This window comes from Schistocerca piceifrons, chromosome 11, assembly GCF_021461385.2.
Source record: "Schistocerca piceifrons isolate TAMUIC-IGC-003096 chromosome 11, iqSchPice1.1, whole genome shotgun sequence".
Taxonomy (NCBI): Eukaryota; Metazoa; Arthropoda; class Insecta; order Orthoptera; family Acrididae; genus Schistocerca; species Schistocerca piceifrons.
The window spans coordinates 17,352,330-17,366,699 of record NC_060148.1 but is presented as its reverse complement, the minus strand read 5'-3'; positions in this window follow the sequence as shown (position 1 = coordinate 17,366,699).

The following is a 14,370-nucleotide window of genomic DNA, read 5'->3' as shown; positions in this document are numbered from 1 at the left end:
GAACTAAATATGAGTATGTTGATACTGTACTTCTAGAATTGTTCAAGCATACGCATGCTTCCAAGGTACCTTTAAGTGGGCCTATTATTCAGCCAAAAGGAAATGAGACTGCAAACATTAAGACAATCAAGATTTAAGCTGTTCAGCTGGTTGACTGTATCAGATGTTCAACGTCATCAGTGATTTGTGGTGAATCAAATAATGTTGTTGAAGGAGCAAACAACTGGTTGCACAAATATTAGCAAAGGAGAGCAAAGTGTGCTGCATGTGATGTCTATGATTTGGAAGAAAATAGACTTTTTTTCCAATCTTTTCCCCAGTAGTACCACTGAAGATGACAAATGCCTTTGTGGAGCATACAATAAATAGTGTTTAACTGTTGTGCTCATCTGTAATTCACACGGCAGTGATCAACACTGTCACTGTGTAATCAGCAAATCCGATAACTCATGTTATTTTAAGATCATAAACGCTGTTACTTTATATAGCATCTACTGCAGGGCTGGCCAAACGCTGCACAGTGTGCAGACGTGTGGAAGTGCTGCACATGTGCGTACATGTGCGATAGCGAGATCTGTTATTAGACATGTGTCCTAAATGAACGGCGGTGGCTCTATTTCCCTGTTTATGTGGTACAAGCAAGAGCACCACATACCCAGTCTCTTCTACCCCTTGTGACCACAACTTTAACAGAGAAGTACTGAGAAATGGCAGGTATTGTGAAAAAGCAAAGGACAGGTGAGCTATGTTCTCAGATGTTTAAAAATCACTGGGAACTGCAATTCTTTTTTGTAGCCATTGGTGAAAACTCACAGTGTTTGCTGTGCCGCCAAATAATAGACAGCCAGCATAAGTTTTCCATTGAAAGACACTACAATACATATCACAAAGACAAGTGTAGTGTACTCAACAGTGAAGAACGGCAAGCAAAATTAAATGTCCTTAAGAAAATGGATGAGACACATCAACTTCATTTTACTGTACGTCAAAGTAACTGATACTTGAACTCTTAGTTTCTTGTGTTACATTTGTGTCTATTTTACAGTATGCTGTACAATGTACTGTTTTCAATTTTCCAGAATGACAACCACACTAAATCTTCACTGCGAGCAAGTTTTAAAATCGCATTAAGAACTGCACAATCTGGGAAACCGTTTTCCGAAGGGGAGTTTGTGAAAGGGTGTCTGATTGATGCTGCAGATCTTGTGTGTCCCACAAACATTAGCAGGTTTCAAGAAATCAGTCTATCCAAACAAACAGTGACAAGACGTATCAGTGCTATGGCTGGTGATGTGCACAGGCAGCTAATAAATAAGGCTAAAGAATTTGTTGCTTTCTCGGTTGCACTTGATGAAGCAACAAATCTTCGAGATAAAGCCCAGGTTGTGATATACATAAGAGGTGTCGAAAACGTACTTTGTGTAACAGAGGACGTTTTGGACTTAGTACCTTTGAAAGGGACTACTACAGGTGCGGACTTACTCCAACCTGTTGAGCAAGCGATTGATCGTGTCGGTATGGACTGGAATCGGTTAGTCTCAATGATCACAGATGGAGCACCATCAACGCAAGGCCATCAGAGAGGACTCATAGCATGGATGCGCGAAAAGCTAGGGTGCACATACGAGACATTGTATGGAATTCACTGCATTCTACATTGAGAGGCACTTTGTGCAAAATCAGTAATGTTAGCAAACGTCGTGCAAATTGTGATGCATACTGTAAACTATCTGAAGACAAATGGGCTTACGCATCGCCAGTTTTGGTGGTTATTGGAGGAATTAGGAGCGGAGTACGGCAACATACCTTACTATATCGAAGTATGCTGGCTCAGTCGAGGTAAAATGCTGAAAATATTTTTTGATTTATGTTTGGTCTTCGTAACATTCTTACATGACAAGGGAAAAAGTGAAGCTATGTTGGAAGACCCTTGTTGGATATCAGACCTTGCATTTCTCATGGACATTACGTCTCACATGAACAGGCTGAACGTCAGTTTGCAAGGTGAAAATAATTTAATTTCTGACATGTTGGAAAAAGTAAATGCCTTTGAAAGGAGGCTTGCACTTTTGGGAGAGCCAGCTATTGATGGAAAACACTGCACATTTCCTGACTCTTGGACTGGTCCATGAAAGTGCTAGATTTCAAGAATACGGGTCAATAATTGTAAAAATTAAGGAACAATTTCGAGCATGATTTGCAGATGTTACCAGTTTGTCTCATGTCATTCGCCTCTTTGCTCGACCATTCTCGTCGTCAGTTGAAGATGCTCCGAATGATCTACAGATGGAACTGATCGACCTACAGTGCAATACAAGACTGAAGGACAAGTTCTTTGCAGTGCGAAGTACAAAAGAATTATACGAATATTTTTCACAACAAGAAATTCCACGCCTGCACCGAGAAGCCGCGAGAGTTATGTCCATGTTCGGGTCGACATGTTTGTGAAAGATTTTTCTCAGCGATGAAAGTGAATAAATCAAGGTTACATCCAAGCATAAGTGATGAAAATCTTCACAACTGCTTGTGTTTGTCAATGAGCCGTGCTTTTTTGCCCGATATTAGCTATATCATTTCTCATGACCAGTGATAAACGTTTTTGGATTTATTCCTTTCATAATTAAAAATTATTGTTTACTAACTGTGCATTATTGCCTCATTCTGCTCCACGTTATATTATTATCAGAAAAATTGATCATTAAACCGATTGTTTCAATGTATACTTACATTTAGGGGATTTTTTTTAATGTGCGAAGGGCTACGCTCAGCTGAAGTCGATAAAACATAACATTCATCTAAGTGCCGGTTATTATGCAGATTTCAGACAGATCTGATGAAAGATATAGCATAACGGTATTGAAATAACAGATGATCATAGAGGTCTATGGATATCATTCTGTTCAGAGGTCGTTGTTGTTGTGGTCTTCAGTCCTGAGACTGGTTTGATGCAGCTCTCCATGCTACTCTATCCTGTGCAAACTTCTTCATCCCCCAGTACCTACTGCAGCCTACATCCTTCTGAATCTGCTTAGTGTATTCATCTCTTTGTCTCCCTCTACGACTTTTACCCTCCACGCTGCCCTCCAATGCTAAATTTGTGATCCCTTGGTGCCTCAAAACATGTCCTACCAACCGGTCCCTTCTTCTAGTCAAGTTGTGCCACAAACTTCTCTTCTCCCCAATCCTATTCAATACTTCCTCATTAGTTACGTGATCTACCCACCTTATCTTCAGCATTCTTCTGTAGCACCACATTTCAAAAGCTTCTATTCTCTTCTTGTCCAAACTACTTATCGTCCATGTTTCACTTCCATACATGGCTACACTCCATACAAATACTTTCAGAAACGACTTCCTGACACTTAAATCTATACTCGATGTTAACAAATTTCTCTTCTTCAGAAACAATTTCCTTGCCATCGCCAGTCTACATTTTATATCCTCTCTACTTCGACCATCGTGAGTTATTTTGCTCCCCAAATAGCAAAACTCCTTTACTACTTTAAGTGTCTCATTTCCTAATCTAATTCCCTCAGCATCACCTGATTTAATTTGACTACATTCCATTATCCTCGTTTTGCTTTTGTTGATGTTCATCTTATATCCTCCTTTCAAGACACTGTCCATTCCGTTCAACTGCTCTTCCAAGTCCTCTGCTGTCTCCGACAGAATTACAATGTCATCGGCCAACCTCAAAGTTTTTACTTCTTCTCCATGAATTTTAATACCTACTCCGAATTTTTCTTTTGTTTCCTTTACTGCTTGCTCAATATACAAATTGAATAAAATCGGGGAGAGGCTACAACCCTGTCTCACTCCTTTCCCAACCACTGCTTCCCTTTTATGCCCCTCGACTCTTATAACTGCCATCTGGTTTCTGTACAAATTGTAAATAGCCTTTCACTCCCTGTATTATTTTACCCCTGCCACCTTCAGAATTTGAAAGAGAGTATTCCAGTTAACATTGTCAAAAGCTTTCTCTAAGTCTACAAATGCTAGAAACGTAGGTTTGCCTTTTCTTAATCTTTCTTCTAAGATAAGTCGTAAGGTTAGTATTGCCTCCCGTGTTCCAACATTTCTATGGAATCCAAACTGATCTTCCCCGAGGTCCGCTTCTACCAGTTTTTCCATTCGTCTGTAAAGAATTCACGTTAGTATTTTGCAGCTGTGACTTATTGAACTGATAGTTCGGTAATTTTCCCATCTGTCAACACCTGCTTTCTTTGGGATTGGAATTATTATATTCTTCTTGAAGTCTGAGGGTATTTCGCCTGTCTCATACATCTTGCTCACCAGATGGTAGAGTTTTGTCATGACTGGCTCTCCCAAGGCCATCAGTAGTTCTAATGGAATGTTGTCTACTCCCGGGGCCTTGTTTCGACCCAGGTCTTTCAGTGCTCTGTCAAACTCTTCACGCAGTATCTTATCTCCCATTTCATCTTCGTCTACATCCTCTTACATTTCCATAATATTGTCCTCAAGTACATCGCCCTTGTATAAACCCTCTATATACTCCTTCCACCTTTCTGCCTTCCCTTCTTTGCTTAGAACTGGGTTGCCATCTGAGCTCTTGATATACAAGTGGTTCTCTTCTCTCCAAAGGTCTCTTTAATTTTCCTGTAGGCAGTATCTATCTTACCCCTTGTGAGACAAGCCTCTATATCCTTACATTTGTCCTCTAGCCATCCCTGCTTAGCCATTTTGCACTTCCTGTCGATCTCATTTTTGAGACGTTTGTATTCCTTTTTGCCTTCTTCATTCACTGCATTTTTGTATTTTCTCCTTTCATGAATTAAATTCAATATTTCTTCTGTTACCCAAGGATTTCTATTAGCCCTCATCTTTTTACCTACTTGATCGTCTGCTGCCTTCACTACTTCATCCCTCAGAGCTACCCATTCTTCTTCTACTGTATTTCTTTCCCCCATTCCTGTCAATTGTTCCCTTATGCTCTCCCTGAAACTCTGTACAACCTCTGGTTCTTTCAGTTTATCCAGGTCCCATCTTCTTAAATTCCCACCTTTTCGCAGTTTATTCAGTTTCAATCTGCAGCTCATAACCAATAGATTGTGGTCAGAATCCACATCTGCCCCTGGAAATGTCTTACAATTTAAAACCTGGTTCCTAAATCTCTGTCTTACCATTATATAATCTATCTGATACCTTCTAGTATCTCCTGGATTCTTCCAGGTATACAACCTTCTTTTATGATTCTTGAACCAAGTGTTAGCTATGATTAAGTTATGCTCTGTGCAAAATTCTACAAGGCGGCTTCCTCTTTCATTTCTTCCCCCCCCCCCCCCCCCCCCCCCATCCATATTCACCTACTATGTTTCCTTCTCTCCCTTTTCCCACTGACGAATTCCAGTCACCCATGACTATTAAATTTTCGTCTCCCTTCACTATCTGAATAATTTCAGAGGTCAGTGAGACAGAAATTATGTGGGTGTAACTGAGGACACCGAGAATTAGTTATAGGAAATCTTGCATTAGTTTAATGTTATTTGAAATCATGAATAAGTTTCGTTGGAAGTCAGTAAGTGCTCTCTTCCTAAATACTAGATCTAAAACATTATGTGTATTTACGTGCTGTCAGTCAAGCTGCCTTAATAAAAACCCATGGTTGTTAACTGTATTACTTGTCTTACTGGGTTAAACTGTTAACATAAAAGTAGAAGTCGCAATGAGTAGACTGTGACAGTATTTTAAATGTTTAATATGCGAAATACCTTCCCATGGTTGGCTTGCATGCTGTGGAATAAGCATTAGAATGTGCCGGTTCAGAGTATCCCAGCAAGTGGATAAAGTGACAGCTGTGTGTAGAAACATGCACTACATGAACGCTGATGGCTGCAGCATGCACGCTGTGACCCAGAAGTTGCACATGTGCAGGAGCACCGCACGTGTGCAGAATTTCTGGCCAGCCCTGATCTACTGCCACTGTAAGAAAGATCATCGTTCTCTAAGTTGCTACTTACATTTAACAGTCGTAACCGTGGCTCAGACTAAGCACATTATTCTGTCATTGGACAGATGTAAAGCCAATAATGTTTGTCATTTTAACTTAACCAGTTTAAAGGTTCACTTTTCCAAATGCAACAAGTCTTCATCTGCCTTTGGATAAAGGCATTAGTGCTCATATGAAGAGATATTATTGCAAGTGACTTGTGAGAACTGAAATTCACATGGAAAGTCAACTTGGATTTTGCCTGATAAAATAAAAACTCTCTCTGCATTCTAGGAATTTGTGTAATCAAAACACATACAGAACTGTTTCAACAAAACCCAAACACAAAAAGACACTAGCCCTGTTGACAAGTTAGATGATGATTATGGTACCTCTTCACCTGATGAATGGAATGTTCTACAAGATGTAAAACATGGAGTTAGTTTTGAGGAAATTGTTGTCACATGTGCTCCAATGGAAGCTAACATGCAAACAGTTGTGCCTGAGGTGCAAGAAATGTCATCAGAAGAAAGTGACGAGAAAAATATCAGTTTTCATTCGAACCAGGAGATGTTAAAGTCTTGAACACTTAAGAACATTTTACAGAATCAATGGATACAGTTCACCTTGAAGTTACCATCCATTTTCGTTCCCATCTATGACAGCACAGAACAAAGCATTTTTTCCACTAGAAAATATGGGCGAGTATATTTTTTCAAGTTACAGTACAACAACCAATGAAAGTCTTTATCCTCCTCATGTTTATTTTGTGTGTTGTAAACTGATGCTATTTTAAGCTTGATGTGTATGGTAACACTGTAAACTTTCTTTTTAATCTTCTGAGATAAGAGAACAGTGGGCACTGTAGTATTTTCTATGAAAACATATTATCCAGTAGTACAAGTGTACTGCAAATGGTTAATGTGAAGATGAAACTGTATTCAATAAATTGAATTTTTAGCCCCCAGCTAATAATTTTTTCAACAGAAACTCCTGTTTCTTTTATCCCTTGGGATTAGTGATAACAAGAGTTTCATGTACTTCACTTGGACTAAATAAGAATTAATATTTCTCAAAAAATTCTTCAGTAAAAGTAGCAACTTACCTTGTAGTATCAGATGCATATCTTGTTGGGTCTTCCAACTGAAACATTACAAGAAATTACCAGTAATTTCAACGTGATGAAACAGTAAATATATAAAATCCTATAGACACGTACCATTGCCTCATTGTTTCAAAAGAAACTGTAGAAATTATCAAAACTGATTCTAATGTAAGTAAGAATTCACACCTCATTTCAACATTTTGTTTTTAGTAATGCAATTAACTATAAAAGCCAGTGATTGGGTTGTAACCATACTTCCCACTTGATACTTCAGAAAGAAAAGCAACCAGAAACATCTTTCATGTGTCATACACACAAGTCTTGCATGAAAGCCTTTTTTTTAAAAAAAAAAAAAAAAAAAAAAAAAAAAAAAAAAAAAAAAAAAAAAAAAAAAAAAATAGTTCAGGCCATGACAAGAGATTCTGGGAAGCCCACACCAATATGCAAAGGTGAGTCAGAATGTGTTCTAAACTCATCCACAAAATTCAAACCCAAAATGAGTTACAGGCTTCCATCATTGGATACATAAATAATAATAAATGTTGACAACTCAAGCTAATGACAGATACTATCAATTACCTAAAAATTAAAATACTGGCATTACAGAAGACCGGATTTACAAATGAAGAAATATCACATTAACATCTCTGTAGACTCTTCAAATGGAAAACTGGCAAGAAAATCATGAAATCTAGGTGATACCTATTTATCTAATTCATTCACAATTAACAATTCAGTTTTAATCTGCCCGGAAGTTTGATATCAATGCAGACTATGCTGCAGAGCGAAAATATTGTTCAGGTATTCTGTACTTCAACCACCACAAATTTTGTTACCACAGTTCGTGTGTAAATAAGCTGTACAGAATAATTAATGCACATGCTCCACTCAATAAGGAAAACAAGACCAACATAGACAAAGCACAACAGAACTGTGAATAATATGGTGAGGAATTAGATGAAGTGCCAGAGAAATATAAAATTTTATTATCATTTTGTAATGCTAAAACTGGTAACAGAAGTGGAAAATTTCTGATTTGGAATTCTGTTAAATGTATTTATTCACTACCGCAATTTTGACAATTTTGCACAATCTCAAGTGTCAGATCACGGCAAAGTAAATAAAAGTTGTTAATTGCCACACCTGGTGTATGCGCAGCTGAAACTGCGGAGGACAGTATGACGTGAATTTTATGGGAATTACTGCATTAAGTGCTATGTTATGTTAGATATATATATATATATGACAATTATTTAATTTGTGTTATACAAACGAAACATGTAAATATGGCTGACATGAGGACAGTGTCCTTTTAAAATTAACAGTTGTGGATTTACACTTCACAGTGAGCTGTCACTTGAGAATGGCACAGCTGTCATAATCACAACTGTGAATAAGTGCATTTAATAATATTCCAGACCTATATATATATAGGATGACTATAGACTTAAGTTAACAGGAAAAACAGTAAGACATGCAGGAAAACTGTTGGTAGCCATCCTCGTGAAAAATATCAAATGCAAATAATGGACACAAAATTCAAAAAATTATCTAAAAACATGGGTAGAGAATTTCATTTACATAATCTGCCAATAACACAGCAGAATTCCAGAAAGATAATAAGGGAATGAGTGTTAGAGCCAGAAAGGAAATGCATGTAGAAACTGTTCATTGCCTTTCAAAAATAAAAGTAAGATTTCTGGTACAGAATAAGTGAAAAGTGTATTCTCAAAAGGTTCAAGGATATGACACATAGAAATTTAAAAGTACTACAGAACTTATCAATAGCCTGGCAAAAATGGCTTCAGGGAACTGGGAAAAGTAAGAGAGGAATTAATCTGTGCAGTAGATGTGATGCCAATAAAAAAGTTTGCAACAATGGCATTTGATCAAGCAGTTGAAGACAGACTACAAGCCTGATAAAACTGTATACTTAAAAATATCAAGAATAATACGAAGAATATAGGAACATCAAAAAGGATACAAGCAAAATTACCAAAAATGCTAACACCACATATTATCTTTGTGAAACAGAAGAGTTACCCCAGAATATAATGCCATGTTGCATGCGAAAAAATAAGCAATGTAGACTAATTTTAGAGTTGCGCTATCACTTATAGCAGACACTGTTCCAATGGTCAATATACCAACATTCAGCTTTGGAACAATATCCTAAACATGGGCTTTCCAACTTACCAGCCATATGAAAAGTTAGGAATTTGGATTGCAGAGATTCAGTAACCATATAAACATTCTGTGTAATCAAAATGTCAGTTTTAGATGAACTGTGCATTCTAAAATAAAAAAAACTGAGTCTTATGGTGATTTAGCATAAATTTATTTTCTGCAAGGCATGATATGTTTTGAACTGCACTATTTCATACACCCATGTTGCACTCCATGTCTTTTGCTCCCAAGAAAAAATTAATATTTTAGAATAACCTGACTTTTAGATGACACTATTGTCTATTTTTTAAATATGAGAGAAACGATTCTTCAGTAATATTTTGTGACCAACATAAAAGATTTAATTGCACCAAAGAAGATGCCTAGTGTCCACTATTTCTTGTTTAATCCATCCAGTGCCCGACAGACAAATGAGAATTTAGTATGTTCAGTTGTTAAACCATTTCTAAAAACAAACTGTACATTTGATAACAAATTATGTGAACTGATTTGTACACCTATCTTTATATATACAGACTTCTCAATAACTTCTGCAGACACCAATGACAGAGATATAGGATTAATGACAATATTACGAAAAATGGTAATTGCCACTCACCATTTATTTATTGTTTTTTTTTTTTTTTTTTTTTTTTTTTTTTTTTTTTTTTTTTTTTTTTTTTTTTTTTTGCATGGAGACACCAACTGGTGTCTTTTGCAAACGTCATAGCATTTTTTTACAAGTTTAGTACAATAATTTATTTTAGTTTAATATTAATATTCACTTAAAGAGTATAAACACTTGTCAATCAAGACATGTTTCAGTTTCACTTTGAATAAGTTCCCTTTGTGGCACCTTATAGAGCTAGGTAATCTGTTGTACCATATTTGACCACTAATGCATGGACTATGGTCTGTTGTTTTTAATTTTGTTCTTAGTATGTAGTAGCAGTCTTTATTTCTTGTATTATAGGCATGCATATCAGAGCACTTTGTTTCTTTGTTTTGTGTGTCACAAAAAATATAATTAATATGTAAAGATACAGTGAGTAGACTGTGAGGTATTTATGATGAACAAAGATTTCCCTGCATGAATCTCTATACCCTAATCCATGGATAATTCTGATTGCTCTTTCTGTAGGGTTAATATTCTGTTCATATGCATGTCGGCAGCACAACCCCATATCTCTATCTCGTAATTAATCTGTGCAAAAATGGTTCCATAATAAATTGTTTTTAATGTCTGATGTGGAACTACTTTTGATAACTGGCTGATTAGATGTAATGAACTGCTGATTTTATTGCATAAAAATTTTATATGGTTTACCCATCTTAGATTATCATCTAGGTGAATACCTAGAAATCTGCAGCCTTCTGAGTCCACTACTTCAATTCCACCTATGTTACTGATAGAGGTTTGGTGTGAGTTTGTAAGTTTAAATGGCAATAACTGAGATTTACTGATATTAACTTTCAAGGATCCTTTTTTATGCACTGGTTTAACTGTGCTCCATTTCAATACATTTGGAAATGTATGTTCTCCGATACTGCAGTTTACCAGGTGGGTGATTATTTTAACTAATTCCTTATTACATTTTTTAATCACGATACTACTCAAACCATCCCATCCAGATGAGAACTTATTCTTTAGGTTATTTATTATCCTGCCTATTTCTTTTTCACTTACTTGTTTGAATTCAAAAGGTGGCTCTTCAAAGGGGCAGAGCTTTACCTCACTACTCACAACTGTGTTATTAATTGGACTAACAGCTGCAGATATAAAGTATTTATTGAAAACATTGCAGACTTTATTAGGATCTTTAATTGTGTTTCCTTCATGTCTTATAATTAAAATTTCAGTTTCTGGCTTCGGTGTGGCTTTGCGAAATTGATTTACAATTCTCCATGAGGTCTTGGCTATATTGTCTGATTGAGCTATTTCACTGCTGTATATCTGTTTTCTTAGATTTGAAAGCTCTTTCTTAAAGATTTTCTTGGCTTTGTTGTACTTGGCCTTAAAAACCTGCAGGTTTGTTGACTTGTGTAACACATCCAGGTCCTGGATGTTTTCCCTGAGTTTTATCATATTTGCTGGAAGTATCAGTCTGTTGGTTTTTGCACTTTGGTTATGGGTGAACACTTTGTATTTTCTTAACAGGGCAGCATCTGTCAAAGTGTCTTAGCATAGTATCATAGAATATGGCCCATTTGGTTTCAGATCCTTCAGTCTGGTAAACCAGATCCCAGTCCTCTATAGCTAATTTATTTCTTAGGGCAAGGATGTTACCCTCTTTTAGGATTCTTTTATTTTCGATAACTTTTGTCATTTTTGGGATGCTTGTGTTTACATACTCTACAGGCTGGCATTTGTGATCAGAGTAGTGAAAATCCATATTCCAGCACCTAACACTGTCTTTAATATGTTTACATAGTATAACGTAATCAATTCTGCTAGATGTGGACTTTGTTACCCTGGTATCACTATTTACTACATTTATGAGATTATATGAGTTAAGAGTATCTATTAACCTCATATTACACAAACTGGAAGATTTTGCCTCAATATTCAGATCACCAAATATAGTTAGGTCACTGGGACCACAATGTCCCACTACTCTACTAAATATGTCTATGAAGCTAACTACATCAGCCTTTGGTGGATGATAAATCCCAATAACTTTATGTTTTCTCATAGCCTCTCTACACTCTTTGGTGTGGACTTCAATGCCTGTCACTTCAATCAAGCTTTCTTTGTTGTACTGGTCTAGATAGTTTATTTTCTTGTACTCGAGATTCTCACTAATGTAAACTGCCACACCACCACCCTTATGTTGCTGTCTACAATAACTATTTGCTAAGGAGTAGCCCTCTAGTTTACAGTAAATAATTTCATCAGATTTTAATCCATGCTCAGTTAACACTACTATATGAAGTGACGGTTCACTAACAAAAACCTGTAATATATTAAGCTTATTTCTAAGGTACTGTATGTTTAGGTGCATGAGCCTTAGTGGTATTTTTAACTGGTCACTCTGATTATCTTCCTTTAAAATGCACTGAGTTGGTTCACTTACATAAGTTCTGGATCCAGGCATTAAAAGTGTTCCTGTTCTTTGGCGATCTTGCATTTCTCGATCTACTACCCAACCTGGCTTCTGTCTGTCTAGTTGTCAAGGTAGCTGTTGAGGTGCCTTCTTGCTCCGTACAGTCCGAGGAGTTGCCGAGCTGCCTGATGTTGCAGTAACTGGAGTTGTATACTCCACCACATTTGATTGAGTAAGGGATGCTGAAGAGTCTGCAATTGATGCAACAGCTTCTGTTGTTTTAACTAGCTGGCTTGGCCAGTTGTTTTTACCCAGTCCTGGGAATTTGTTAGTTGCTTTACTTTCCCACAAAAACATGCCACTTTGAACTCTGGGTTTTACTGGTCTTGAGGATCTTCTAGGAGCACAATGTGTTTCTGGACTTTTGAATATCCTGTTCCTGCAAACTGATCTTCCTACTCCATTGTTCGTTACTGTCCTCTTGACAACATTGTGGTTGATTTCTGGTACTGTAATTTTTTCTTGCTGTGGTATTATTTGCTCAGTTCCATCTGGATCCTTCCACTCAAGTGATATTGCAGGCTTTAGTTGATTTTTTGGAGAAATGGCTGCAAGTAGAGATCTGGCCATTTCTTCCTTGCCATTAGCATTTAGGTGTGGTCCGTGAGAAGTGTACCAGTCTCTGTTCTCAGGGACTGTTACAAACTGAGTGTTTTGGAAAGATTTCCACCATTTTGGCTATTTTACTATTTGTTCGCCTGGTTTCATCGTTCACACAAGACTAGCTTTCAAGATCATATCTATGGGGTATCCCTACCATGATTATATTTGTGTGCTGAAGCTTAATTAATGCTGATGTTATAGCATTTAATGCCTTGTCTGCTTCATTATTGGCTACATCATTTGTGCCACCCCAGATTATAACTGTGTCATTCATTGTGAGATCTTGTAAGTTGTTACAGCTTTCAAATATTGAAGTTAATGGTGCACCTGGTATAACATTTCCTTGGATTACGAAATTATTATGACTTTGATGCATTAAGTTAGCTGCAACTGATCGCCCATGGCTGTCTGCAAACACTGTTATTCTTTTTTTGTGTTTAGGTGAACTTTTTGTGTTAGTGCTGTGTCTGTTGTACGAATGTTTATTGCTACTTATGCTGTTTTCTTGAACTATGAAGTTTTTATTTACCCCAGTGCTTTGTTGTTCACAATTTTCATCTTTTTGTAGCACATCAAACCTGTTCCTTGTCGTAATGTATAACGAGGAATCATTCGCAATTTTTGTCACAGCTTTAGATGTTGTTTTAGGCGTAATATACTGACTTTGTTCGTTAGATGTAGTTGCTACACACTGGAATTTCTCCAATTCTGCATGTCTCCTTTCCGCAGCTTTTGATATTTTAGTGCAAGCTAAGCACATCCTGTCACTGAAAGTGTTGTACTTTTTACACACGCAACACGTATTTTCGTAAATTTTACTCTTGTTTGTCAAGTAATTCAACTGATTATTTACAATTGGCGCCATGTTGCGAGGGACTTTCAGCTGCTAAGCATTTTCGTTTCATAAATGCGAAATGTCATATCTTAAAACGTCCACAGTTTTTTGTAAACTTTAAATTTGTTCTTTTAGCTTCGCGATTTCACTACTACAATTCCCATAGACACCTGTTTTTAAGGCACAACTGTAACTTTTGTTCACTTGATCACTACACACAACCGCACTACACACCATGCTCCCATGTAGCAGACAAGCTGAATCACACATGGGCACAACAATAACATTGTCAGAATGTAGGCTTTTGGCCAACAAGGCCTTTATTGGAAATGGACAGATGGACTGGACAGACAGACGGACAGTCGGAGACACACACACACACACACACACACACACACACACACACACACACACACACACACAGACTCTAGTTGTTGTGTGTGTGCGTGTGTGTGTGTGTGTGTGTGTGTGTGTGTGTGTGTGTATTTCTGATGAAGGTGTTGTTGGGCGAAAGCTTACTTTCTGGCAGTCTTTCTGCTGTGCTTATCTGTGACACAGCATCTCCACCATAAGGGAAGTAGCAACTACTCTTTCCGTAATATAGTCATTA